Source organism: Orcinus orca, chromosome 2 (assembly GCF_937001465.1).
Source record: "Orcinus orca chromosome 2, mOrcOrc1.1, whole genome shotgun sequence".
Classification (NCBI taxonomy): Eukaryota; Metazoa; Chordata; class Mammalia; order Artiodactyla; family Delphinidae; genus Orcinus; species Orcinus orca.
The window spans coordinates 25,736,529-25,764,296 of NC_064560.1; the positions used below are offsets into that span (position 1 = coordinate 25,736,529).

Genomic DNA, 27,768 nt, shown 5'->3' on the forward strand with positions numbered 1-27,768 from the left:
GACGAGAAAAGGCTTTTTGGTGATTAAATGAGACAACGCATGTCAAATGACAGGTAGATCACAGGTGCTTAATAAATACTAGTTATTTTATATTACTTACATTCAAACTCCTTTTCTAATGCCTCAAGTCTTTCTCTTTTTCCCAGATTTCTCTCTTTTCTTCTGATTCTTTTGGGATCTGGAAGTTGATAACATCCTGCTGTGGCTCACCTGCCATCTTGGGTCTTTATCATTCATGTCTACCAGGGTGAAGGAAGCATGAAAACCTAGACTATGTTGTTTTTCTGAATGTTATCAAAAGAGTTGGAAGAGAAGAGTAGAATCTTCCTTCCCACTTCTGTTTTTTATTTCCTTCTCATTGTCTCCCTTTCTCTCCTTCTTCTCTCTTGCTGCAAGCTATAAGATGATAGGATAAAAAAGCATGGAAACAGAAACTTAAAATTAGCATATATGTACAATGCTGCTGCTTTGGGCAATGGAAAAATAAACCATGCCTACATTTCTATTTTTCCCAGAATCTGAAGAACAACATTGGTTATTTGGGCAGTTGGCTATTCCTGGGTACACTTCAGAAATGACTTGTGTTTATTTATTAGTGGGTATTTTTAACAGTGTTTCAGAGCATTTCTCCAATAACCCCGCAAAGGAGTGTGGGCTCCAGCCCTGGCGAGGGACGGGGTAGAAAGGAAAAGATGTCGTGGCTGCTGGAATCACCACCCGCTCTCTCCTTAGCACTTCTGCTCACTGGGGCCCCAACATGGGGGCAGTCATGGCCGTCTGAAAAGCAAGGCTCTGAGCTTTGTTCCTCCACCGGGGCTTCCGTGAAAGGACGTTGTTAGAGCCTGAATCGGATTACTTCACACACACACACACACACACACACACACACACACACACACACACACACACAGGGCTCAGGCGGAGATTCTGGGGCACAAAAGGATGGCGGATTCCTGAGCAGTCGCCCACAGACCTGAGCGGCCAGGAATGCTGCCGGCTCCTGGGCACTGACATCATCCCCCCTTCTGGCTCTGGGAGGAGCCCTCTGACCCCCAGGTCTTGGGGCAATTATTTTTAGCCTCGAACCCACCCTGTGGCATTTCCATGGTGCACTTGAGGGAGACAGAATTTTGGGGAGGGCCCCGTTGGCTTTTTTGAGCTTCCATCTCTGCCTCTGCCTGTGAAATTAGAGACTGTCAAGGATGGAAACTATGGGTCCAGCATCTTCATTTGGTGGATGAGCCTGGAGAGGTCGACAGTCAGCTGCAAATCTGCCTTCCTGATCCCCAGCTCTGCCCCGACCTCATCCCTCCTACTCTGTTCTGTTAAAGCAGTTCCCAAAGAACCTGCTCTTGGGACCACCCTCACTCTCAAAAATTAATGAGGGGCTTCTCTGGTGGTGCAGTGGTTAAGAATCTGCCTGCCAATGCAGGGGACACAGATTCGAGCCCTGCTCTGGGAAGATCCCACATGCCGAGCAACTAAGCCCGTGAGCCACAACTACTGAGCCTGCGCGTCTAGAGCCCGTGCTCCACGACAATAGAAGCCACGACAATGAGAAGCCCGCGCACCGCGATGAAGAGTAGCCCCCGCTCGCCGCAACTAGAGAAAGCCTGCGCACAGAAACGAAGACCCAACACAGCCAAAAATAAATAAATTAATTAATTAAAAAAAAAATTAATGAGGACCCCAAGAGCTTTTGCTTATTTGGGTTATAGCTATCGATGGATGCCTATGTTAAAAGTTAAAGCTGAGAAATTAAAAATATATATTATGTATTAATTCATTAAAATACATTAATAAACTCATTGCACATTAACACAACATATTTTATGAGTAATAACTATGTTTTCCAAAACAAAAAAAATTAGTGAAAAGAGTGGTATTCTCCATTTTGCAAATGGTTTTCATGCCTGGCTTCATAGAAGACCATGGGATTGTAATATCTGCTTCTACACTCAATTGTTTGCAGTATCACATGTCATGTAGCCTGTGGAAACTCCACAGTGAGAGACTGAGAGGGAAACTAGCAACTGTCTTTGGATTGTTACAAAAAGCCTGGACACCCTCAGGGTTCCCTGTATCACACTTTGAGAACAACTGGTCTGTGATCTATCCATCTTTAACCCTCTTTTTAACTCTGGCTCATACAGTCATTTAATAAACATTCATTGAAGAATTGCTGAGTGTTGAGCTGGGAATTTAAAGACATGTAGCATATGTGACTCTGAGCGCAAAAAGGAACAGCCGACTTTATCTTTCTATTAACGATGTAATTATCTGATCTCATGCCCATCTTTCTCCAGGATGCTGGGAAAATTAACCTCTATCCTTCCCAGGCTTCCCCATCCAAAGATTGTGGCATATTCCAGGGTCTTGAGTAGAGCAAAAGCTCTGGGGGACGGTCCTGTGGCCTGACGCCCAGTCTACACGGGAGCCGTTGAAATATTCAATGCTTAGCAGTCGGCCCCGCACCTCCACATCAGGCTTGAGGCTGGAGGAGGGTCTTGCTCGTGTTCCCACCTGCCCCTCTCCAAGAGTGTGGGTACAGGGCCCCACTGGCTCCCCCCTGGGAACCGCAGTCCTCTCTCTCGTTCCTTCTTCCTCCCCCCTGGTTCCTTCCTTGCAGGCCAGATTCTTCTCCCTGTAAGTTTCTTCAAGACACTGACTCTCTCCCATCCACCACAAAAAGCCAGGGAAATGTGCAGGCTATTTCTGCTTCCTGCCCGCCTCCTGCCTCCCTTGGAATTGAGTTAATAATAAATGTGCCTGGTGCACACGGAGTAGCCAATAGATGTTCCTATTCTCATTCTTGCTGCCTTTACTCAGGGGACATTGAGGCACAAAGTTTGAATTCGAAAGGGGAAAATTCAGGAAGAGAAACCCTCCAGGGTTTACATTTCCACGTGTCCCGTGAGGATGACACCGTGTCCTCCCCTTCACCAGCTGCCCTTGATGCCCAAGCAGAGGATGAGGACCGTCCCCCGGCCCCCTTCTCCTCCATAGCCACTCTCCTGTCTCGGATCACACCATGTATTTTGTTCATGGAGAAGCCTGCTCCTGGATCATCCACAGATTGTGAGAATCAGCGGGGTCTGTGGAAGCTTCTGCAGAGCCCCTGGGTCACCCATCCTACCTGTGCTCAGGCCCCCCGGGAACGGACAAATCTGCAGAGACATCTGCTCCTCTCCAGCATGTCTGTCCTCCTTCAGGTGACCACCTGCCACCCCACCTGTTTTCAGTGGTGTCAGCTGTGAGCTCAGTGCCTCCTGGGAAGCCCCCCACCATGGTCTGACGGAGACGGTGGTCAGCCCCAGGCCGTTGCCATGGTGCAGGTCAACCATGTGGGTCCATCTTGTAGAGTCAGTGATTATTGGTGGAATGGCAGGTGTGAATGGGCAGAGGAAGGTCACCTCCGTGTAGGCTGAGAGCGTCCTCTACGGGATGCAGGTGGAGTTGCCACTTCCTCTCTCACCAGCTGGAGCCCATGGGGCAGCTCTATCTTGGCCAAAACCATTCTGGTCATTGATGCCTTTGCCCATCCTGATGGGGCTGCTAAGGCATGGTCCCTACTAGTTGTACATGTACATGTGTGTGTGTCCCCGGGCACACAACACTCAGAAAAATGGCACAGCATGGAGTCTTCTTGTTTTCTCCTAGGCTGTCAGCTGCAGGTCCCTCCACAAAGCCTTGGGAGTAAGTCTGGAAGAAATGTGGTTGGTGGACAATTAAGACTTTTGAAGTGGAAAATACCCTCTGCTTTTTTCTTAGGATGTGAACTCCGCGGATGTCAAGCCTGGTGAGAGCTGCTGTCGGACTCCTTTGTAAGACCAGGCTGGTGACTGCCAAGTGCCCCTGGTCTCCTGTGTGCTCAGGACAAGTGGGGCCTGGTCCCGACTGTGGCTGGGCCCCAAGCCCCTGTGAATCTGGCAGCCTTATCCTCCTGTTCCCCTGGCCCAGAAGCTGGAGATGAGCAGGACGCCTTCTGAACCATACCAAGTTCAGAGCAGAGAAACAGGGTTAGGGCTCAGCCCCACAGGCCCCAGCCCCCAGCTTCCTGCACAAGCGACATGACGTGGGGTGATGGGGGCCTCGAGTCAAGAACTACAACAGATCAGGGCTCAGGAAAATTGCCCGCGTTGTCTGGTTCTGAGCAGACTCACTCGAGGTGAATCAGAGGTGAGTCAAGCGCCTTTGAGGAGGAAATGACTTCCCCGGCGGCCCTTCCTGGCCAGGGCACCATCAGTCACTCTCAGGAAACAGAAGGAGCAAGAGAGGAGACAGTCTACAAACTCTTGGTTGCAAACGTCCCTTTTCTCCCAGAATTTGGTGGAATTGTCATGGCTGATGAGCCTCCTGTGGGGCTGGGTTGTTTTTTGACCAAGTCAGGCCTGTTCAGTGAGGTGTGGGAGTTCCCTGAAGACTGTTCTCCATATACTTTCCAGGGTACCTGTCCCAGGGCATAACCTTGGCTCTTCTCCTGGGGGAGGGGTGTTCCCTGGAAGGCAGGACATGGTTGCCAAGAGGCTGGAGAGCCTGCAGTCTCATAGTGGCCTCCAGGGTGGAGGGCTTTGTGGTGTGGACCCAAATTCCCGTGGCTGCGATCATGGCTGTCTTAGACTGTGGACTCTGGGAAGGCACTGGCCTTTCTGTCTAAGAGGCTCTGGTGTCTTTCAGCCCAGCAGCGCCCACGGCTAAGGTACGATGATTTCTCAGGTCAGGCATGACTTTTTCTGCTGACAGTTTATTTCCACACCTCCTAAAGGTGCTTAGAATCTGAGTCCTAGTTAGGGATGGAGGGAAATTTGGATCATCTAAACCCTTCATCTGACAGAAGAGGAAACTGAGGCTCCATGCCTGTGACGTACTCAAGGTCACCGAGAAATTCATGGAAGACCCAGGAGAAACCCCAGGTTTCTTCTCTGGCTGGTCCACTGTGTGCTTTATAGTTTCCATGAGGCTAGTTAATAACAACTCAATTTTCATATGCTGTAATTAATACTAATACAACTAATAATAATGGCATGTTGTTTCTGTAACTCTGGAATTTACTCCTTAAATTTGGGTCCTAAGTCTCCGTTGCCCGGCCTTCATAAAGTTAGGTTTGAATGCAGCCTAAACTCCACAATGCAATGATTTGCTGATCGTGATTAGGCATCATATTTTGGGGGTTGATTTGCCTAGAATCTCGATTTTTTTCCCCTCCTCTGTTCTCACCATGAACGCAGGATTCATCTCCGCACAATCTGTGAACTGTTCCCAATAAGACTGTCCTCATTTCATCTCACACCCCCCCACTGGCAACACCAAGGGCTGTAACTGATGTGGTTCGGAGACCCGAGTCCAAGACGTAAAAATGAATCCCCTGTGACGGTCTGGACGATGCAAACAGATCCAGCGTCTGGCTTTAATGGGAGCGAGAAATTGCTAACAGATGACGGTGGGGCTCACGGGCTCCAGTCTCTGGCCTCCAACAAGAACCCTTCCTGATGGCAGCTCCTCCCCCACATGTGCCCCAGACGTGGGTTATTTACAGGACACCACCCAGACCCCGCGATGCTAAATGTATAGCAGCAGAGGCTGCATGTGTGATGGCTGAGGTCATGGTTATTCATTTTAGCTGTAAAGACATTTGGTTTATAAAACCCCAGTGACTCCACTGGGACGGGCTTTCGGAGAAGCACAGCCCCCGAGTTCTCTTCCTGTCCCAGCACCGGTGGGATCAGCACTTACGTCACTGGCCCCCATTCAACGCTCTGGGGCCAAGGAAGGCCCTGGACTTGCTCTGGGCTATTTTGCCTTTTGGAGGAAGATGGTGTGAGTCACAGTGATTTACTACAGACTCAGCAAAAATGTGTCTGACGTGCTTGTGTCCCAAACAGAAGGCACAGAAACTGCTAAGAAATTACATGAGGGCTCAGAAACAGACATTTGGGGGCTCTGCAAGAGACATTTGGACAAGTCCATTTCTGGAGCCAGTTTTCTCATCTGTAATGTCAAATGGGGTGGGGGGACCAGGCTATGTCTCAGTCCCTCTCCAGCCCTTACAGTGTGCAAGCCTGTGAGCGTGTTCTGTTGTGTATTACCAGGGTGTTTTTAATCCGCATGCCGCCTCTCCCAAGGTGGCTGCTTCCTGGAGGTCAGGGGCCATGTCTGGGTGTACATGGCTATTTCTCTACCTCTTCTTGCCCCTGTGGGTTCAATACGCTTGAACTAAAGAGGTTAAGTGAGAGGCAGAGACGTTACTTAGAAGAATTTGAAATAAACCGCACGCCCCACACCGTGTCACAGGCACGCACCATGGAAAACGAAGGTGAAATGGGGAGTAACAGGCCATCCTACCTGGCAGGTAGAGGGCTTGCCTTTATGGATCCAGAGACGTCCAGGTCGATGGGTGACAAATAACGGCCATTATTCCCAAAAGGGAACTCTTTCCAACCCTCTGCACACGAAAGAAGAATCACTGTCAGTGGGCGCCTTTTGAACACATCCAACAATAGCACAGACTAAGATAAACGTGCCCCAAATCTACGCTTTTTTTGGCAAATTGAGATTTAGCAAAACCGTGCTCATGTAGAGAAAGACGCGTGGGACAAAGTGGTACCGTGGGTGAGGATACACGTGATTTATATTTTCTTCTGCTTGTTCATTTGTATTTTCTATATTTTTAACCACAAACGCAGATAAAGTATTTCAAGAAAAGAATCTCAATCCCATTTAATCAGTAATTTAAGAATGATGGGGAGGTCCTGCCCCCCCACCCCCAGAGCAATGGGCTTCCTGCCGCCCCCAGGGACAGAACCACTTCACTCTTCCTCTTTCTTGGTTGGGGTTTGGGCAAGTCTACACACTCCCCTTATAACAGCAACTCACATAGGATCACAGGACTCCATCCTCTGTAACAGCCAGTCCTGTGGGACACCCACGGCCTGGGTGGATTCTCTCTCCTTTCATAGCATTTCACTTCTGAATCAGTCTGTGGGCCCTGAACTCTATTCTTTCTCATGCCGTCCTTGCAGTATTTCAGGTCCATTTGTGAGCTCACCTCTCCAAATCTTCGAGCAGGTCCCTTGAGAGTGGTAATTGTGTCACCTCCCTCTTAAGTTTTCTTTCTTCTTCCCTCCCTCCCTCTGTCCCTCCCTCCCTTCCTTCCTCCCTTCCTCTCTTTTTTTCTCTTTCCTTCCTTCCTTTCTCTTTATTTCCTCCCTCTCTCCTTTCCTTCCTTCCTTTTCTTTCTTTCTTGTTTACTTGCTTGCTTTCTTTTGTTTTCTGGCTTTGTTGAGCTAAAATGGACGTATAACATTTTGTAAGTTTATGGTGTACGAAGTAGTGATTTTTATGCATATATAACAAAATCACTACCACAATAAGGTCAGTTACATCCAAAAACATGGAATGCCTCACAAATTCGTGTGTCCTCTTTGCTCAGGGGCCATGCTAATTGCCTCTGGATTGCTCCAATTTTAACACTTACATTATTTCTAGTGACCTAGCCTGGTGCTTCATATCTATTAAGCATCGAGAAATAAATGCAAAATGCAATTGTGTTTGAACCACACTGACAGCATCCTGTCTGAATTCTGAGAATCTGTAAGTCAAGGACTTCAAGGCATCTCGATGAAGTCTGCCGAATGCAACAGAGAAAGAGGATGAGTTCTGAACATCAGGGCGTGACACCGTGAGCAGGCGAAACATGAAAGGAAAGGCCGTGAAACCTCCGTGGTCACGGGTCACGGCATTTGCCTTCTGGGTGGCTGAGGAGCAGTTGTGGCAGGTGTGGCCTGGAGGGGCTCCCAGAGCAGACCCTGATGGAAAGCACAGCCGTGGTCCTGCTGCCTCTGCCGTGTGTCTTTCCCGAGGTTCACCCAGCGGAAACTTGGCCCAAAATCCTGTGACAAGCTCAGCTTCGGGCCGTGGTGACATCGGGCCTTGGAGGCTGTGAGTCCTGCACTGAGAGGATGCAGTCTGAGTCTCGGGCTCATTCCAGAGGCTACGTTTGCAGTGCTCTGTGCGTGCACAGGGCGCACAGGGGCCGAACGGCCTCCCCATCGCCGCTGGCCCATCTCCGGCTCATTCATCTCCTGCAGCTGTCGGCTGAGAACAACAGGTGAAAGCAGGCCCGGCCTATTGTCCTGGGAAGCCTTTAGCTACGCCTGTCACCCCCTCGCCTGGTGCAGACCTCCAGCTTAGAGTGGCTCAAGCTGGGAGGCCAGCTCTCTGCACGATTGTGACCCGGAAAGACCTCGTTCCAGACCCAGCCTCGAAAGTTCCCCACGTCTGGGCCTGGGAAGTTGTCCCGGGGCCTCTTGAGGGGTGGGGTGAAAGGCAGGGACAGGTGCAGGCCCTGATGGCTGCAGGTCCGAGAGTGCGTTCCGCCTCCAGGCTGGGCCCCTGTCACCAGCGGGGTGGCCCAGGGCGTCTGGTGTTTCAGGTCCCCTCTGTCTGCCCATCTCCCCAAATCTTCAAGCGGGCCACTTGGGGGTGGTCATTGTGTGTCTTCCTTTTAAGTTCTTCCTAATGGTTTAGTTGGGTACTTTACTGTATATATTAAACCTCAAGACAGAAAAGCAAAATGCAATTGTATTTGAACCACACTGCTAGCATCCTGTCTGAATTCTGAGAGACTATAAGATGAAGACTTCAGGGCATCAGGATAACTTTGCCAAATATGACAGAGGACCAACAAGGAAGACTGAAGGTCAGGACCCTAATGAGGAAGGTGGAGGGGTGGTGACAGATGGGAGGGGCCCTCAAGCCTGGGGGCGGGGTGGGCTGGGAGGAGTTTGGTCTAATCCCGGCCCCAGTTACAGTTCTGTCCTCCTGCAGCCATGGCTCCCGCCCGCCTCCTTGAGAGGGAAGGCCTCCTTGCCCTGCTCTGATGGCTCAGACATGCGTCACCTCTTTGTTACCTCATTACTGTTTTTCCTTCTCTTTTTTTGTGGCGGAGAGCTGTGAGTATGAGGAGAAACAGAGTCACAGTAGGTGGGAGACTTGGGAACAAGTTCTGGGGAAGGGGGGGCCCCCAGATCATGAGCACAATGATGGAAAGCACAGAAGGGTGGTGAGTCTCCGTACGGCGCCAGTCAAACTTGAAGCGAAACGTGTGCTTCCCAGCAAACTGGGGTTGTCTGCGTCAGAGGGTCAGCAGACCCCTTCCATGGACGCACACGGCGGGGGGGCCCAAAAGCTGGGCATGGGAGGGTGGATTCGGGGCTGGGGTCTGCCCGCTGGGTGGGGGGCTTTCTCCTTCCATCCGAAGGGCTCCTTCTGGCTTCATCCTTGGTCTCTGCAGCCCAGCAGGCAGCGTCCCAGTCAGTCACAAATGAGGGTGGCGAGCTGGACAATTTCCCCGCAAACGCTACTCCTCCTGTGTTTGGAATTCTGGGCACCAGCCTCACTCCTCATGGAACCACTTACAAAGATGCCATTTAATTAGGCTGCTAAGTCATCGAGAGGGCAGTGAGCAAGCGTCCCTTTATTGGATTTTCTAGCCTGGAGACTGTGGAGTCATCATTTTCCCCTCCTGCCTCTCTCTCCCACCTCCCCTGGTCCCTGCCTCTCTGCCTCATGGCCTGCACTCTGCTCAGGACCCTCGAGGCTGTTTCTTCCCTGCAGTCCAGCCAGACCACACCCAGGCTGATCACCTGAGAACCCCACTTGGGCCCCCACCTTTTAAACCTTTGACGGTCGCCCACCGGCCACGGGACTAGGACTAAGCCCCTTACCCTCAGCTTTCAGACAGGTTCCTTCATCTGCCCGATCCTCCAAAGACCCCTGGGAGGAGACCTCGACCCCCCACGAGGTGTGTTCCTCCTTTCCCGCCTGGCCTGCTGCCCACACTCCTGTGCCGAGACGGGGGTCTGAGTTCAGTTCAACCTCAAATCCCCTCAAGCCTGGCCAGCCTTGGGCACTGTGGCGTCCCTGTCTGGAACTCTTATTGTAGAGAGGCTTTTCTGGTTCTTACCACTGGTTGTGTTGTAATGTCATTCACCTTTTTACTCACATATTCTATCCAGCTAGATGATAACCCCATTTGGTCAAGGACCGTGTCTCATACGATTGAACGTCGGGACATCTGTGTAATCGTTTCTCAATCGAGTCAGTAGACTCTGAATTATCAGCACAAAGCATCTCAGGGTGGGGGGCTGGGTGCTGGGGCAGCAGGAGTTGTCGCGGGTAGGGGGCTGCAGCACAAGACCCTCTACCCCTGGACTGTTCTCTGTGGCTACTGTGTCTAGGGACCTCCATGAACCCAGAGCAGGGCTGCATGTGTGGTCGGCCACAGGCTTCAGCCCGTGGATGGGAACCACCCGCAGCTCTGGTGACGGCCCTCCAGGACGGACTTGCGGTGGCCACTCACTTGGGACATCTGGGACTTGCCTGCAGTCTGGAGTCCCGTGGATGCCCCCTTCCCTCCCAGTGCCCCTCCCCCTTCCTTCTGCTCCCATGCCAGCTGACCCAGCTTCCCTGAGCCATCATCCCCATCGTTTCCCAGCACCAGTGCCGCCGGGTCAGCACGCCATCTTGGGGGAGCCCTCGCAGCAGCCCAATAAACCAGCTTCAAAATAGCTTCACTAAGCCCACTGGGGACACCCAGTCTCCCTGGCTCCCAGTCCCCCAGTCCTCCATCACCGGGTCCCAGTTGTGCTCGTGGAGGGGCTGTCACTCAATATCCTAGAGTGCAGGTCTATTATTAGGCAGCTCCCAGTGCATGCCAGCACCCACACTCCCAGGTCCCTCAGGTCCACCATCTGGCTGCCAGTGGCTGCATGTCCCTGGGTTTTTGTTTGTTTGTTTGTTTGCGGTACGCGGGCCTCCTACCGCTGTGGCCTCTCCCGTTGCGGAGCACAGGCTCCGGACGCGCAGGCTCAGCGGCCACGGCTCACGGGCCCAGCCGCTCCGCGGCATGTGGGATCTTCCCGGACCGGGGCACAAACCCGTGTCGCCTGCATCGGCAGGCGGACTCTCAACCACTGCGCCACCAGGGAAGCCCATCCCTGGGTTTTCTTAAGGAAAGGCGGCTCTGGCCAGGGGCGTCCTGGGTGTGACCAGGTGACGGTGTCCGGAAAAGGAAATTATTGCTAAGTCTGGGTGGGCTCTCCTTGGAGAGGGTAAGGGGAAAATGGGGGCTGGTGATCACTGGGTCCTGGCCGCAACGCCTGCCTTTACTTCCAGGACACAGGGTTCTTTCTGCAGGGCTGGGACTTGGGGGAGGCAGGCAGGGCATCCTGCCCCTAATTCAAGGAGGAGCTCAGTCTCAAGTCTGTGCAATCCCTCACCTCATTTCCCTCCCCCCTGCCTGGTACCATGCTCCACAGCAGAGGGGTAAAGAGAAAAGTACGGGCTGGGGGTGCCATTCCACTGATCACTTCTCTGGCCCTGAGTTTTCTCATCTGTAGAATGGACGTAATGAAGCCCCAGCCCATCTGCTTTGCGGGGTTGCTGGGATCACATATCCTCACGTGTGATGCGGTGATACTCGGAACGCCCTGCAGCCTGCTAGCCGATCGACTGGATGGCAAATGTCCCTTCCTGCCTTGCCCTTGGGTCACACATCTGTCCTCACCTGCCACCTTGTTGGCACATGGGAAGAGACCTCGCACCCTCAGTAGGAGTGGGCTCCGATCTGTGTGCTCTTCAGTGCAGACCTCGTGCTGTAAACCCCAGGCTTCCCAGAGCAAAACTCCCCTTGTGCTCAGAGACTCCCAGCAGTGGTGAGGGGAGTAAACCTCACCAGGGCTGGGGAGAGGCATGCCCCTGCCCCATGTGACACGGGTGAGAGCCATCATTCTTCTACAGACCTGCGGGCAGGTACGGGTGTGGCCTCTGCTCACACCAGGCAGGTGCCACTCGTGAGAGTTCTCCCCCAGCGTGGCAGCGGCAGCCGCCCAGCCCCAGGGCTCAGGCCACGCGAGCTGCTGGGGTTGTGACTGGGAGCCAGCCTTGTCCCTCCCAGCTCAGCCTCCAGCTCCAATGAGAGAGACCGGGCCCTCCCTGAGCTGCAGCTCCGGCGGGGACTCCAGGGGCATCTGGGGGCTCTTGCCCGGTGAGGCTCCAACAAGCCTGCCCGGGGGCCTGGAAGGAAGGCTGTCTGTGCTCGCTGCAAGACTTCCTCCAAGAACAATGGAAGAGAAGATGCCGTCTTCCGCTGGGGAAGCTGGACGGAGTGTGGTGGCTACAGGTCTCCGAGGGGTCAAGTGAGTGGTGCCGGGAAGCCGCCTCCCTTGGAGGAGCGGGCATCACGAGACTGCCCTTCCCCGGGCCAGACCCTCACCCCTTAGGGCATTTGGGCAGCGGCTCCAGCAGGGAGGAGCTGCTTCTCCTGCTTCCTGGGGCCGGTTGCTCAACGGTGGATGGGTGGCAGGGCGGGTAAATGGCTCTTCCGGGTCAACAGCTTTCAGCATTATCACAAGTCATCTCTGACTACCTTCACTATAAGATCTTTTTATGAAGACACTGTCTCCGCCTTCTAGAAGATCCCAGGCTACTTACGGACAACGCAGAAAGCATGGCAGGACGGGAGGCAGCACAAGACCAGGGACCCTGGAGCTCGCTGTCCCTGTTTGAATCCTAACTCAGCACCTGAGTGAGGCACCTGAGGCACATATGGAACTTCTCCAGGCCAAGGTTCCCCCCAGCCCTGCCCCCAGCACATGGGGATGAAGACAAAGCATCTACTTTACAGAGCTGTTATGAGGGTTAAAGGAGTCACTGTTTGCAAAGCCCTTAAAAGAGCACCTGCATCACACACTCACAGTGTTGGCAAAGTAAATAACCTACAATTATGTAAAGGGCCATAGGTGGCCACGACGAACGAACGGGTTTGTAGAACGGGTTTGTAGTGGGGGAGATGGTATTCAGGTTTTAAGACGCAGCTTAGTTTCAGTTGCTTCGCATCTGGTTTGGGTTTGGGGAAAGGCACATAGGCAGGAAGGCGGTTCCCAAACAGAGAATTTGACAAGCAGTTAAAGACACGGCCTCCTTGCCGGGGAGCCAGTCTCCGGGACAGAGGCCTGCACTGTCGAAAGGCACTGTGTAAATAACTTACTTACTTCTCTCACCAGTGCGGGTGACAGCTCCCGAAATCAACATCGTGAGACAGGAGGGAAGGGGGCAGGGCACGACCTTCAAAAGAATGACACAGCCGGTGAGGTTCTGACATAAACTGGTCAGAACCCATTAGGCCCAAGACGGCAGAAGATTTGACTTCCAGTGGACCTTGAACCTGGATATATGATTATTGTAATGGTATCAGGGCGACTAGGAGTTTGGAAGTTGAGTTGTCCAAACACATTGAGGCTGGCCAGCCGTTCAGAGTCTAGGGCCCCCCAGGCAAAAGCAACTCATCAACCTTTTAAAAGCACGCAGCTGAGTCACTAACACCAGTAGCAACGACTTAGAAACATTTACCAGGTGCTTTAGCTGGAGTGATGGGCTCAAACCATGATGAAATCCTAGGAACGTTATCTCCATCGTATAGATGAGGCAACTGACACACAGAGAAATGAATAACTTTTTCAAGGACACACAGCTTATAAATACTAGAGTTAAGGTCCAAACCCAGTGAGTTTAACCACACCATTAAACAGCTCCTGGGTTACACAATTACTTACATTCTAAATGCAATACTGGAACCTGCATTCAAACGGCATCGGTCACCTTAACGTCCAAGATCCACACACCTTCCCTGAGGGATTCCCAGCTTCTAGGCAGTGGAGGGGAGCAGGCGATGGGCCAGCACACAGGTGTGTTCTGGTCACATCTGCTTTCCAAGATGTCTTGTTCCTACCTGCTCACACGGGGTTTGTGAGTGACTAGAACCTTCCAGACAATTTCTGGGCAGTCAAACTTCCCCCATAAGGTATTGCTTAAAATGATTGGTTTGGGCCCATGATTCTAAGGTAATGAAGTCTCCTTTACCAGTTCAGTCCTCTGAAGCCCATTAGCTCTGCCTTGTAGCTTGGTATTCTCTGTGGATCTGAACAGCATGATTTCATTCTGGTCTCTGATGAAACAGCAAAGGAACAGGCTAGGGACAAGACACTTTCTTCGCTGCTATTACTTCATCAACTACAGACCGGCGCCTGTGGACCCTCCTGCTCACTGATCCAAAGGGTGTTCTCAGAAAGGTCCTCACCCCGCCACCCCACCCCGGGGTCTTCTCCCCCAGCTGCACTGCTTTGTGGCCCTCTCTTTACCTTTCCTCCCAGATCCTGTTCCTGCACTTGGGGGGTGTCCTCGGGGACAGGTTCTGAAACCAGAGCTGCTGCATTCCCTCCCGTATTGTCTTCAAAGCCAGGGGAGCGAACAAGCCTGCCTGAGATTCACATTACAGCCGGGGCTTTGGAAGGCCAGGGGCCAGCGGCAGCCGTTGCCAAAGCAACCGGGGGTGCAGAAAAGAGCAGAGGCTCTGGCCTGGCCTCCAGGCGTCAAGGAGTGGAGGGGAAGGCCAAGGGTCGGGCCCAGGTCCACTGTTTAGGAGCAACTGTCCCAAATGTCAACCGAGGGTCCCTCTGCCTGCTAAGGATGGCCAGCGCCCCCCGCAGCGAGAACCCTGCTGCATCCCACCGACAGGTGTTCCTGAGTATCTGCCACATCAGGGGTCCACCTGGCCCTGCGGAGCCCTTCCTTTTGTATACATTCTCCTTCCCACCCGCCCGTCTTCAGTCCCATCCTCCCCTTCTCTCTTCCTCTGTTGGGACTCCTTTTTCCCTCCTTTCCCAGGTATGAGAACATGAGCATCGAAAGACTGAAACAGTAAGACATAAATTTAAATTCAGATGAAAACAAGGCCTGGGGAGGGATGGATGGTGGCCACCTGGGCAGGTTCACTCTGTAGCCTTAGCACCTCGACCTCCGAAGGGCCAGTCCCACCAACGTTGGAACCAGCGATCGGTGGGATCACCCCCATGAGGACCCCTCGATAGTGTCCTCCCTGGGGAATCAGAGGGGCTTTGCCCTTTGAAGACCTTGAGAGACGTGGCCCTTCCTTTGCTCCCTGGGCCCCTCCGGCCCATCCCGAGCAGCCGTATCTCGGGAGGCAGCCTTCATGCGTGTCCAGCCCCAGCTCTTTTACCTTCTGGAAGAGGAAAACGCTGTAGGTCCAGGTACTTATGGAGCCCCTTCGCCTGAGCACAGGTTTAAACCAGGGCTCACTTCTTCAGGTGCTCTCTGCTTCATTCCCACCACCCTGCAGGCTCCTTTCTAATCCCTTGATCTTGTAATAGTTCTTTGGGTTAACTTTGTCTTTCTCAAAATATCCTGATCAGAGGAATCACGCAGAAGTGGAAATGGAGGGTCAGAGAAGGTTTTTCAAGAGGCAGGGTCATCCCAGTGAGGCCGCGGTGGCAGGTGTCGTGCAGAAGGCAGGCGTGGGAAGGGGATGCCCGTGGTGTCTGTCTTGATGGCGGGCCGGCCTCCTGCCGCCAGGGGAGGGTAGAGGGATGCCTGGCATCAGGAGGAAGTGTCTGAGCGTCCACCTTGTTGGCTGTGTGTCTGGACGTGCCTTGACACTCTACAAACCATTGTTTTTATGGTCACAGGACGTTTACGACCATCCACAGAACAGCAGGTGCTGGTGAGCTCGTGGCTGGGCACGCTGCCCGCACACTTTGGACCTGAGACCATGTCGGTCATTAACCAGGTGGCCCTCCTAGTGGGAGGCACAGGGGATGTGACAGCAAGAGCCTAACCAGGCCGGTGTGACCTGGGGCCAGCCTCCCGTCCCTTGCCTCCGTTTCCTCGTGTGTGACGCGGACGGCAGCAGGCCTGGCCTCGCAGGGCCACTGAGGGGAGTGGGTGAGTGAACAGCTGAGCCCGCCAGCCCCTGGTCGTTCTTAGTTCCCTGGAACATTCTAAGTACTGGGCACTCTTATCATTACAAAGGTCAGAATCCTGGACTCCAGCTTGTTTCTGACTCTCGCCCGGCTGGACGGCACCCCCGACAACCTCTGAGCACCCCAGTCTTCTCCAAAGTCCCCACGGTCCTTTATGCTGAGCTGGGACTGCTCCAGAGCAGCCTTCCCTGATGGCCTCAACCGGGCATCTGCTCAAGTGGGCGGGCCCAGCCTCCTGCCCGCTGCCCCCTCCTCTGCAGCAGGCGTGGGCAGCCAGGAGTTTTGCGCGTTAGTGTCAGATCATGAAGTCCCAGTACATTTGTCAGGCCCAGGAACGCTGTGTGAGGCCTGTTCCAGAAGGAGCAGCTGCGTTTTGTCCCCAGCCTCCTGCAGGCTGGCCTCGGCTCTGGGAGGAGGAGCCACCTGGGCTGAGTGGGGCAGGTTGGGCGTTGCAGTAGGTCTGCAGGCGGGATGTTGTTCTGGAAGAGATGGGCACAGTGTTGGGGGCCTCTGAGGCCTGGCGGAGGCTGGATGTGCCGCCGGGAGCGATGGAACGGCCCGGATGTACCACCCAAAGCCAGTCACCAGGAGCCCCTGGTCCTCAACCACACCCATCTCCCAGGGCTCTTATGAGCATTTTCTGCACAGAAAACCCTTAGCACAGGTCCTGACAGGTCGAATGAACACTCATTAATTTCCCATCTTTCCAACGGAAGACCAAACCACACTGACTTAAACATATACCAACGTAGTCCACCGGCCTCCAAGCCCTTTCCCTCCCCGGCTGGCCTCTGTAAAGTACCCATCACGTGTGGAACCATCTCAGATGGAGTGTGTTCCTCATGAGGGAGGGGCCCAGGGCAGTGCTGTGCATCTCAGTTTATGCTTTGGCTTTTAACCTAGCCACTAGCGCAGGGCTAGTGCAGGGTTTCTCTCTAAACCCTAGCGCAGGGTTTCTCTCTCCCTGCGTCTCATTTCTGTTGGGGGGCGCCTGGCCTCAGGCTCTGTCCTTGTTGAAACCATGTTTGCAAGGCCTCAGAATGACTCAGACGTCAGTCATCCGCTTGCCCTCGGCGATGTGTTTAATCTCCCTGAATTTTGGGTTTCTCATGCTGTAATGCAGGTGGTGTGGTCAAGGTGACCAGGTCTGGGTTTGTGGGTGTGAAAGCCACGTGAATAAGGGCTCCGAGAGCATGTACCCAGGGGGAGGCCCGGGGAACCTGTGAGTGCCCTGAGGAGAGGGAACCAACCCCGCAGGGAGGCCCAGAGCCACCCTCTTCAGTGTCAGGGCTGCAAAGAGCTTGTGGCTTTGGGATCCTGGTCCTTCTGAGGCCCAGCTCACCCAGGGAGGTGTGATTATCGGTTCAGAGGCCTGCAAAGTGCAAAGGTGGCCATGACAGGGCGGGGAGAGGGCTAACAAGGCCCCTCGAGCCTGGGAGCCCTGGAGGCGCCGCACACACTCGGAGCTCCCGCCAGCTCAAGGCCAAGGCCACCGGGCAGCAATTCAGCAGGTGTAAGTCCTGCATCCAGGGAGGCCACCGCGAAGCTCTGTCCTTACCGAGTCCACGGCCCGAGGCCCGAGGCCCAATGCCCAAGGCAGGAGAAAGAGGACACACAGATGGGACTGCTTTCAGCTCTGTGGTCACTCCCCTGTCCCTGTCCCCTGCCCAGAATCTACTGTCCAGGCTGCGTTTCTCCAATTGCAGAGTTTCCGAACCCCACTCCTGGGCCCCAGGTGTGGAAGAGGTATGAGCAGGTGTGCCCACCTCCACGGGTGTGCAGGCAGGAGCGGCCCTTCTCCTTTGCTCCTGGATCCCACAGGGCTGGTGGAAACTTGGCCCCAATCATGGTCACGGCTAGATTTCCTCTTCCTCTGCTTTCAAAATCCCAGACACAGTAAGCATTCCATATGTTGTGTGAATAGATATCAAATTTATAAAAAAAAAAATCTTGTGTCAATAACTTTGGCTCCCTGACCTTGTCCCCATCCACCTAAAGAGGGTTCTAACCCCCGTGCATGGCACACATTAGGTGCTTACTAGATACTTGTTGAACTCCTGCTGCAAGAATTCTTCCCTCCAGCCCTGCCACCTGAGGAGTGGCAGCTACACGACCCACGTCCCCCGAGGTCCTGAGAACAGAGGCTGTGACTCAGAAGCACAGGGCCCTCACGACAAGGCCCTGGGCCGTTGTACTGGAGGGACCTGGGCCTGGCAGTGTCCACGTGGGAGGGTGCACGTTCCCACCTGGCACGCACCCCACCCACAAGCACAAACACGCGTTTGCATAAACGCGTGAGGTGTGAGCCACGTCCTTATTGGTCAATAGAACTTTATCCACAGAGTGACGGGCTCCGTGCAAGCCCTTCACTTGCTGAGCCTCTGCCCTACTGTCCAGACCACTGGTAGAACTGCGATGCCCCATGGCCCCTCCCCAGGTCAGACAGAGGCAAGAATGTCCAGGCTCTGCTCCCCTGTTCACATGGAGAGGAGGGGCTGCAGAACAGGGTTGTCCCCTAGTGATCACGGCAAATAATTCCACAGACACACGGAGCCGATCTAACCCCGGACTAAAGGGGAGGGGGCTTGCAGATGCTCATTTCCCCTCCAGAAGTCCAGCTCACACCGAGGACTTCCCGTCTTTTGGGAAGATTTGTGATCGTGGTAACACATTAAAGATTGGATGTCCCTTTACAGCAGATAACCATCCTTTAAAGATGAATAAGCAAGCTCATTTGAGGGGCAGATGGCCTCACAACAGTTTTTCTAGAGCTAATTCGGAGGCTCCGCTCCAGACCTTTTCTGACTTCTTCCCTCTTTTCCATCAAAGCACACCCACTAGGTGCCTGTGCTTGGTATGGGTGCCATGGAGGAAAGGGAAGATGGACTGGAGAAATGAGTGCTGGGTAACCATTAGCCTAACAGGTTCTATCTTCCCTGGCAAAATTATTTGTGATCCCATTAAAATACTTATGTTGCCATCAAGCTTTTGAACTGGTGATCTTCACGTTGGAAATGTCAGGTCTTAAGGCTGCTGGAGAAGGGACTTTGGGAAGGTGGGCTTCTGAGATTACAATAGTCGTTATTTCATTCAACCAACCAACTGATCAACAACAACCCAACATTGATTGAGTACCCCCTGTGTGCACAGACATCTGCAAGGCAAAGCTCAACATCACACCTGGGCAGGTGAGACCCCAGGTGGGACTGGATAGGAATCAGGGCTATTGTTAGGGTGTGGAGCTCAGGATGGGGTGTCTGTGCTCAAGCACTACTTGAAGTCGGTTCAGATTGGTTGAGATTCTTTGAAGATTCCATTTTAAGGCACCTTAAATGGGCCCTTTCTAAAGGGGCCCCTGACAATGTAATTGTCACAGACTTGGAGTCCCACTGTCACGCCTGACTCTGGGGTCCACGTTTAGGTACACAAGAGGGTTGTTCACTTTCTGTGCCTCAGTTTCCTCACCTGTCAGTAGGATTGTTCTGTGGATTGAATGAGATAGTGAATACAAAATGCTTAGAAAAAGACCTGGTATATGATAACTGTTAGCTCTTATTACCACCAGATTGTTGCCAACTGAGTGTAGAATTTACAAGGAGGTGGGCACCGTCCGTGCCAGTGGTCAGGCTACAAAGCACATCTCTGGACGACAGGGCTCTGCAGAGAAAAGCACAGCTGCTCTGGGGGTCACATGCTGGGACTTGAGGACAGTTGCCAGCTGTGTGACCTTGAGCAAATCACCTCCCCTCTTGGGGTTTTCATTTCTCGGCAGAAGGCAGAGTCAAAGGCCTTCCTTGCTTACCTCACACTCAGTAGCAAAATGAAATGAGGGGCTACACAGCTGTGAATCGTCCTCAACACCCTGCTTTTTTTTAAAAAAAATTAATTATGTATTTATTTTTGGCTGCGTTGGGTCTTCTTTGCTGCTCGCGGGCTTTCTCTAGTTGCGGCGAGCGGGGGCTACTCTTCATTGTGGTGCACAGGTGTCTCATTGCGGTGGCTTCTCTTGTTGCGGAGCACGGGCTTGAGGTGTGTGGGCTTCAGTAGTTGTGGCTCACGGGCTCTAGAGCACAGGCTCTGTAGCTGTGGTGCACGGGCTTAGTTGCTCTGCGGTATGTGGGATCTTCCGGGACCAGGGCTTGAATCCGTGTCCCCTGCACTGGCAGGCGGATTCTTAACCACTGCGCCACCAGGGAAGTCCCGCTCATCACCCTGCTTCTAGGAGCCTGGAGCGACTCACCCAGGCAGGTGGGGGCCACGTTCTCTCCTGCTCAGGCCCCGAAACTTCCGCAGTGGGTGTCCTTCCTGGGCAAGCCGAGCTCTAATCTGCTAGCTGGCAGGTGTTGATCTGACTCAGCCAGAGAAAAGGGAAAGAGAGGAGAGAAAGGCGGGAACAGTGCAGGCAGGTATCTCTCTCTCCCTCCTTCTTCTCCCTCCTTTCTTCCTGGCGTTCTCTCTTCATCTCTCTTTCTTTCTTCTTTCTTTCTCACTTTTCCTCTTTCCTTTTTAATCACTTCCTTTCTGATTAAAGGAATTGTATCAGACACCACCTGGGCACATCTTCTCACTCTGGGTAACAAACACTTGACCTTCTGTTTTGGAGCTGAAAGGCATTCTGAGCTGTTCAGAAAGGGACACAGGCAGGACTTTTGATGGGTCCCTGGGAAAGCGAGGCAGCGGCTGTGTCCCTTCTGGGGGAAACCCACGGGGCGGTGCAGCGTGCGGCACAGGGACAATGAGTGTCCCTCTCGGTGGGGATCAAGCAGGCTCGCCAGCATGAACAGACTGGGACATGTGGGCATCAGACTGGGACATGTGGGCATCAGCCTGGTGCCCTGATGAGGCTTCCTGGCCTCTGACCGTCGCCTGGCGGAAACCGATGTGATTCTCCAGATCCGATGCCTTATCTCAGGTCCCTCGGATGTGCCCACCCCGCTCCCCATCCTTCAGACCATGACTGTCATCCAGTCCTCCCAGGAGGTGAGTGGCCCCGGCTTTCCTCTAGAGTCTCCCCAGCTTGTCGTGAGGGGTGAGCTCTACCCACTTCCTCGTGTGCCACCCCCTCCGATCATCAAAGAGCCTCTTCTGGAGGCAAGCCTCCTCTTGGAATCCGAAGTTCCGGCTCTCCTAGCTGAAGATTCCGGGATGGGCACTGGTGGCTTATCAGGAAGTGAGAAATGGGTCCGGGGCCCTTCTTCCTTTTTGCTTTCTTGTATGAAACTTGAACACGCTTTGAGGCAAAGTGGGCAACTCTGACTCGGTGGAGAATCTTGTGCAAAGGGACTCAGGGGAAACAGAAGAAAGACAGACATTTCAGGACAGTATCTCATGATGGGGAGCAAAGTTGCCATCCTGGTGATGTCATCACCCCCCCCATAATCTTACTACAGCAGGAGAGAGGCGTGTATGTGTTCCCCCCTCATCTGCATAGGAAACGTGCTCACTTGGGCACCTGAGGGCTTTCAGGATTTGGTGGCCATGCCCCACTCTTTTGTGACTTCGTCTCGGCATTTCCCTGTGGACCCTTGGAAATTCTCAGCAGTGGAGGGGTGGGGTGGGTGGCATTTGTCACAGGCTGAGGGCCTGCCTGAGCAGACAGAGGCAGAGCAAATACATTTGGTTCTTACTTGGGATCCTACCTGAACACAAAGACCCATGAGGAAGGTCAAAGTTAACATCAAAAGCCAAGCTCCTGGGCGCCCCCTGCAGGCCTGACCCTCCCTCACACCGGTGTTCCCCATCCCAGTAACTGACAGCTCCAACTTTCAGTTGTTCTGGTCAGAAAACTCAGAGACCCTGATCCCTTGCTCTTCCTCTCCCTACGTTCAGTCCTCCAGCACATTCGGCCAGCTCTCCCTTCCAAATATGTCATGAATATGACCACCTATTGCAATCTCCACTGTCGATCATTAGTAGCCTCCCAGAGGGCCTCTCTGCTTCTAGAACGGAAGGTCAAGTCCTTGTTACCCAGAGTGAGATGTGCCCAGGTGTCTGATACAATTACTTTAATCAGGAAAGATGTAATTAAAAAGGAAAGAGGAAGGGACTTCCCTGGTGGTCCAGTGGCTAAGACTCCTTGCTCCCAATGCAGGGAATGCAATCCCGGGTTCGCTCCCTGGTCAGGGAACTCGATCCCACATGCCGCAACAAGAGCTTGCATGCCGTAACTAAAGATCCTGCATGCTGCAACGAAGACCCTGCATGCTGCAACTAAGACCCGGCGCAGCCAAAGAAACAAATAAACGCAAGAGGAAGAGTGAGAAAGAAAAACGAAAGGGAGAGCGGAAGAGAGAATGTCAGGAAGAAAGGAGGGAGGAGGAAGGAGGGAGAAAGATACCTGCCCGCACTGTTGCCGCCTTTCTGCCCTAACAATACCCACTAAGTAAGGTGTCTTTACACAGAAACGCACAAAACAAGGTTGCGTGTTAACCAGCAGCTGCAGGAGCCTAATTCTGTCTCTCCTCCCTGTCCAGGAGCGATGGTTTAGTGTCTGCTAATTCAGTGTTCGTGGCTATTTTAACGAACATCACTACTGTGAATAACAATAAGCAACCGTACTTTGTCTAATACTAAGTGAGAAATAAAGGAAATAAATGGAGAGAATCCAAAACACATAAAACAAATTAGCTAACAAAGTCTGAGAGAAGAGAAACTAGCATATCGTACTGCTTCCTTAGATACGCATCTCCCAGCCCTCACAGGTTGCAACACTTTACAGGTGTGTTGCCTGGGCCCCATTCTCCTCCCTTCCAGCCTCTCTCTTCAGTTTGGGGGGTATTTTGACACCTCTATGGTCAAAGCCAAGAGAACTGAGATGCTCTCTGAAGTTCGCCTTCGGCACGCCCTCTGATCACTTATTCTATTTTTCTACGGGATGTGAGGTGATACAGTTCCGTGTACACAGCTGCACAGGTTGATGAAGTTTTACATGTGGATACACTTGTGAAATCAGCACTGGATCAAGGTTTAATGATCTCTGATCCTCCTATCATTTTCGATCTGAGCCACCTACCTCCTCTTACCTGGTGAGTGATATTAGGAATGACCTCACCTGTCGGAGAGACCGCACCTACTACACCCACATCCAGGTGTGGCTTTTCTATTTAGGTTCAGTAACATGGCCATAAATTAATAAAATGCATTTGATATCATTCCTATCACAAAACAAACAAAATGCACACAGGTATCGGAAAAGGAGAGTTATTCCCTTCAACCACAATGAAAAATACTGGTATTATTTAATTAGCTGATTCTCTTAAAATGATTCCTTAAGGAATACAAGTTTTGAGCAAGGGAGTATTCCCCCTTCGCACTGGGCAAACATTTATAGATGGTTACTTTAACAAAATTTATTTAAATCTACACCTGAGTATTTTTGCCCCACAAATATCTTCATAATATCTTGAGAAGTCAAATGTGTGCAGTATGTTTGCTTCCCACAAGATACAGCAAGGTTTGTGAGGTGACTTCCATTCATTCCCGTCTTTTGTGCATTTACGGCTAGCTTAATTTTTGAGCCAAATCACCTGTCAGAGTAGTTTCTGATCATGTGAGAAAAATCTTCAAAACAGTTATTGTTATATATATAGTGTGTATGTATATGTGTATATATTTATATTTAAATATATATTTAAAATATATATCTATTTATATTTAAATATATATTTAAAATATGTATTTGTTTTAAAAATATATATTTTAAGATGCTTTATGATCTTGCATCGTGGGATTTGTGCTGTGCAGGGACCCAGAGCAGCCCCATTTTATCAGTGGATGAGCCAACGCCAAAGGAAGATAACCTATTTCCTGCTCCCAGGGAAGGATTTTCTTACCCTACCCAAAGCTCACCAGTGCTGGAGTCATCCTAGCTACGAGGAAACAAATGGGAGGTGCACTCAGCGCTGATCCTGGTGGAAGCTGAGCTGTGACTCACTTTGACTGACACAGGACAGGGACAAGCCCCTGCCTGTGGGCCCATTCCTAAGAGGAGGCTGGCAGGGTGGGAGGGTTGTCATGGTGATGGCCAGTCATCACGATTATGGAGAAAAGAGAAATCTGGCTTAAGATGAAATATGAGTCTTAAAAGGAGGGAGCGAGCGGATCTGGGAGACAGTGGGAAAGGAAGAAGGGGGAGCGTCTGAAGGCCTAGAGGAGGGCCTATCACACGGTTATGGAAGGGACACGTAACAGCTGCTGTTGGATGCTGCTGCAATCAATAGCAACGGGATGTCCCAAACCAAGATGAGAAAGTACTGGGGCTCCTCCCGGAAGCCGGTAACCTGTGAATCTCACAGAAAGCTCCCTCAGCCTGGCAGGAAAACTCTCAGAGACAACGAACCATGGGCCACGGTGGGGATGGGCTCCCCCACAAGCTGTGTTGAGTTGCTTCTCTTCCTTTTCTGTGCAGCCGATTGTCTGCCGATACTGAGCTCCGTTTGCTCCCTGGAGGTGGTCTGAAGCCCTGTAGGCCACCCATCCTCACCAGCACCTTGTCTCTGCCACCAAGACACCGGGTCCTTGGCCAACAGCCCCCTCCATCCCCTCCCCTACTACATCAACAAGCCTCAGGTGAGGGCAGGAAGGGATTAAAGGGGAGGTGAGGGAAGAGTCTGAGCCTGGGCCTCTCGCCTCCCCTGTGTCTCATCCCACCAGCCTCCCAGCGTCGGCAAGGAACAGCTGACTCTACCCTGAGTCACACCTTCTCAGCCAGAGACAGCTCATTCCCTGGCCCCGTCCGCACAGACAGACTCCTCGAGCCTCTTTAATCTGCACTGAGGAAATTCGGAATCCAGTCACCCGAGCCTCCGTCTCCTTCCGGAGCAGGACAGACGTGTGTCTGTGGCTGACGGGGTGGATGGAGGTGTGGGAGCACACGTCATCGTGGTCCGCAGCGCACAGCTTTCCAAATGTTCCGGAAAATCAGGGTGAACCCCCGCCCCCGGACACCCCTGGGCCTCTGATGAGTGGCTAGTGCAGCAAAAAGCCTCATTAGCAGCCCCTTAGAAAACGAAAAAAGACCTAGGGCTCATCTACACACAGACATCATTCTAGAAACCGTCCAGCCCCAACCAACCACCAAAGGCAAAGAAAGAAGGAAATGTATTATTTTGGCATCTACCACGGGCCAGGACCCTGTTCATCCCCTCTTTGTGTTGTTCTGATAAACACAGTTCTGTCAGGTAGACGAGACAGAAGGAGACAGTGCAGGCGTTCTCCAAATCATTTCGTTTTCCATGTTTCCTGCCCCTCCTCCCCCTACTTCCAGATGGGGGATGTGGCTGAAGCGATGTACGCCTCTTCCAGGCTGGACCCAGGCCCCCTCCTCTCTAGCTTCCCCTCTCCCCCAGTCAGCTGGTTAAGGCAGCAGGTCTGGTGGAGGAGCATGTGCCGCAGGGCAGAGCAGAGCCACCTGGAGAACCACACGATCACTCTGCTTTGCCTGAGACAGAAGTTAGTCACCAAGGCTTGCCGTTGCTTGTTACAGCAGCTGGTACTTCCTTGGACGAATACAGCAGGAATTATACACGCTTTATGTATGACACAAACGGCACAAAAAGAATACGTAGTAAAAACACAGATCTCCCCGACTTCAAAGTCCCTTCCCTTTGGGGAACTCTGGGCTATTGCCTTTGGTGTTCATTTCATTGAGATTTCAGTTGTGTTCATTGAAATGTCCATGTCCTCTCTTCCCTGGGGTCAGCCTTGGTCTGTGGGGTCATGAAGCCTCAGTGGCTGGGGTCACGAAGGTGGCGATGACAGGCCTTTCTGCTGCTGGGGGGCTGTCGCTTCAGGGCCTCCTCATTCCTTTATGGAGACATACCAGGTGGGGAGGAAGTGTGAGGACACGACTCTGGGGACAGAGGTACAGGAAGAGCAGAGGAATCTGGCTGCTGTCACTCGAGGATTTCAAAGAAGAAAATGTCCACATCCCTGAGAAAGAGGAACCATTTTGGGGCTGGCTCACTGCACTGGCACGGGCTCTATACCAGGACTCATCAGGGCCTGTGCTGAGCCCCGCTCTCTATGTCCAGGCAACACAGTGTGAAGTAAACACAGCCCTGGGCCTCCGAGTTTACTTTGGGGGACCAAGGAGGTGGCAGGCGCTGCCGCTGATGGGAGCAGATGAATAGTTAAAGAGCATACAAGATGCCTCTAAGAGATGTTCCACCTTTTGTGACAGGGGTGGGGCCGTCAGACTGCTTTCCAGCCCTGAGAGCGGCTATGGGGAAGACGGGCCGGGTGTAGAGATAAACCTGGGTGGAGGGTTAGGACCAGAGCACGGGGCGGTGGTCGCGATCGGGAGCAAGGAGGGGGCCGAGGAGGTGATGTGAACTTGGGAGGGGACTGTCAGGAGAGGCAGAGTCGGGAGCCTCGCTCTGCCACTCGGAGCTTTTGCCTCTGGGAAGCGTCATTAACCTTCCTGCACCTCGGTTTCCTCATCTGTAAAATGGAACTCTCTCCCCATACTGTACTGAAGACTGAAGGATTAATTCATGCAAAATCTTCAAACAACTCCCCACGCTAAGCTTGCAGGCAATGCTAGGTATTGCTGTTGTTATTTGCATTACTATGATCACTGATGGGATGCTGACGGTGGTAAGAAGCCAGAAGGGACATTGTCCACCGAGTAATGTCCAGCGTCCTGGGCACCTGTTCGAGCCCCCATGTGCTCTGACTCACCTTTCCCATCATCTCCTAACAGAACTGGACGACCTGTCAGCAGATGCTCAACAAGCAGGTTGCACAAAGAAGGGAATGAACCCAACGCAGACTCTCCCAGACCCTCCCCAAATGGCTGTGCACCACGACCCTCAGCCAGCCCTTCATCCGGGATTCATATGACATGCAGGGTCCACTTGGGTCCTTTCCCAGGCTGGTCACAGGGTGGGATCGCATGGGTCAAATGGATTCTAACTGCAGGTGTGGAAGGATCTCCCCACTCTGCCCGCCCATCCTTCTGGGTCCTCCTCACGGGCGGGAAAGGAAGCTGGTGGTCATCTCACAGTAAGGCCACAGAAGCATTCTGCAGCCCCGCTCTGGGCGCAGCCTGAGGACCGCCCCCCTTCCATCTCGAGTCACTCACTGGGATGTGGTGTCCAGGGTGGGAGGAGAGGCCAGCAGAACAGAAGCAGACGGCCCCAAACCCCACCCTTTACAAGACAGCCATCCCGTCTGGCCAAGAGTAGGATAAACCAAGCCTAAGGAGGAGCGAGGGTCATGGTTGGGATGTTTAGGGACCAGATCTCTGAAATCGTAGTCACGGCTCAACGTTTTCTCTGTGGACACCTTCCTCCCTCTCTGTGTCGCCCCGATCTCTCCACCACTGAGCTTCCATGAATTTAATGACGGTGCCACTTACTTGCTATGTCACCTGGTACCTCGGAGCATTATTTATGGGTGACGGTAATAACCTACCTTTATAGGGAACTGGTACGTGCCAGGCCCCTGGGTACCTCTGCACTTAACCTCTCCGACAAAGCTCACCCCCATTTTACAGATGAGGAACCGGACCTTGAATAACTTGTCCAGCAAGGCACAAACTCTAGTACATGGCAGGGCTGGACCTTGACCTCTCCCCAGCCTCGGACCAATAAACTCAGCTCTTCACCTCCGGAAACCGTATCACCGGCTCTTTGAGAGCCACTCTTGGGTGGTCATGTTCCTGCTAATCTCAACAACCAGCCACGGATGGATTGCTTGCCTCGCAAGACTGTTTTAAATAGAATAGAATGTGCTTCTCTTAAGGTGTCCAAATCCTTAAGAAGATCATTTCCAACTTGTTTCCAAAGCATCTTTGGATGGGATCAGTCCATTACCCCCAGGCTTATGGTCAAGACTCGTCCCCCTGCACCCACGCCCCCTTTTGCCATCAGTGCAAGCTGTCTGGAGACAAAGCCAAGAGCGAGAGGCAAAGACTCAAATCTATTTCGGG

The 27,768-nt window shown here is 52.7% G+C and overlaps 1 long non-coding RNA gene and 1 other non-coding gene across 21 annotated transcripts in view; both read right to left on the bottom strand.

Moving 5' to 3' along the window:
• Positions 1–27,768, bottom strand: part of LOC117197384 (uncharacterized) — a 127,034-nt gene that overhangs the window by 70,253 nt on the left and 29,013 nt on the right. For 19 of the 20 annotated variants that reach the window (XR_007476071.1, XR_007476074.1, XR_007476087.1 and 16 more), the window contains 3 exons: positions 13,053–13,125; positions 6,343–6,442; positions 101–396 (listed from right to left, as the gene is read on the bottom strand). This is a non-coding gene — a long non-coding RNA (uncharacterized LOC117197384). The remainder of the gene's footprint in view (positions 1–100; positions 397–6,342; positions 6,443–13,052; positions 13,126–27,768) is intronic. The other variant, XR_007476086.1, reaches the window with a different exon arrangement.
• On the bottom strand, positions 7,385–7,488 carry LOC117197402 (U6 spliceosomal RNA). Its single transcript, XR_004477991.1, has one exon. It is a non-coding gene; the product is annotated as a U6 spliceosomal RNA (small nuclear RNA).